This window comes from Octopus bimaculoides, chromosome 28 (genome assembly GCF_001194135.2).
Source record: "Octopus bimaculoides isolate UCB-OBI-ISO-001 chromosome 28, ASM119413v2, whole genome shotgun sequence".
Taxonomy (NCBI): Eukaryota; Metazoa; Mollusca; class Cephalopoda; order Octopoda; family Octopodidae; genus Octopus; species Octopus bimaculoides.
The window spans coordinates 6,214,338-6,215,952 of NC_069008.1; positions in this window are offsets into that span (position 1 = coordinate 6,214,338).

The window sequence follows — 1,615 nt, forward strand, 5'->3', positions numbered from 1 at the left end:
GTTGCAACGAGACAATCTTCTTTGTGAAGTTTCGCTGGATTGCTTCAAGGTCCACTGTTAATTTTACACTATGGAATGGCCACAACTGGAAGCAGTAATCCAGGTGGCTGAGGATGAATGTCCTCCAGAGGACCATTATGGTTTCCTTATCTCTAGATCTGGACATTCTCAGGATCTATCCAACCGGGTGTCTGCACTTTACCGCCATTCTGGTAATGTGCACTTGGAAAGAGCTATCAAGACTCATGTTGAGACCCAGGTCACGCACTGATTTAGGCTCTGAGATTGTAATCCCCTGTGGGCCAGTCTACCCTGTAAGTTTCATATTCAGTTTCGGACACTCGTAGCACAGGGCTTGGAATTTTTCAGCATTAAACTGCACATTATTATCCCCAGCCCATCTGTAAATTCAGTCCAGCTCCTACTGCAGATGTACAAGATTGCTGGAGTTCTGTATTTTCTGTAAGACTTTCATATCATCCGCATAGCTAGCAAGGGTGGTTATCTGGGCACTTGATGGCATATGTGAGAGGGCACCGCCTTTAGTCGAGCAAATCAACCCCAGGACTTATTCTTTGTAAGCCTAGTACTTATTCTATCGGTCTCTTTTTGCTGAACCGTTTAGTTACGGGGACGTAAACACACCACCATCAGTTGTCAAGCAATGCTAGGGGGACAAACACAAATACACACACATATATATATATATATATATATATATACATATACATATATACGACGGGCTTTTTTCAGTTTCCGTCTACCAAATCCACTCACAATGCTTTGGTTGGCCCGAGGCTATAGTAGAAGACATTTGCCCAACGTGCCACGCAGTGGGACTGAACCGAGAACCATGTGGTTGGTAACACACATATACCTACATATATATCCTCTTTTCAAATTTTAGTTCTGGGGCCACCCACAAACCCAATCAGCCCTCTGCAGGAGCCAGCCTGAAAGGTCTGCAGCTAGTCAGGAATAAGAACGGCGAATTATACCCTGAAACGTGTGTTTATTACAGTTGTATATTTTACCTTTTTTATTTGTTCCAGTCAGTTGACTGTGGCCATGCTGGAGCACCATCTTGAAGTATTTTTTTTAGTCAAATTAACCCCAGGACTTTTTTTTTTGAAGCCAAGTACTTATCCTATCGGTCTTTTTGCAAACTGCTAAGTTACTGGGATGTAAACACACCAACACTGGTTGTCAAGCATGGATGGGACGACAAAGACAAAGACACACATACATATAAATATATATATATATAGGCCAACAGGTCTTAAGGTCTGAAGATATGCCAGAGAGGTACCCACAACGTCAAGAAACCCAGGGAAACCCTATAAACCGCCCTTCACCAGTAACAAATATAGACTGCTCTACTTCTTAAAGTGATCCTTCTTCAAATTTGTTTTCTAAAAAAAACGATATATATATATATATATATATATATAAGAATTTAAGGATTGGAGAAAACGCATGTTATAATTGCATACTTTATTCCTACATATGTTTCAAAGGATTACAACCTGTGTGATCCATAGGGATCTTTGATATTAAAATTGTAACCTTCTCATCAGGGAAAGCATGGGAATCATCCCTATGGATCACACAGGTT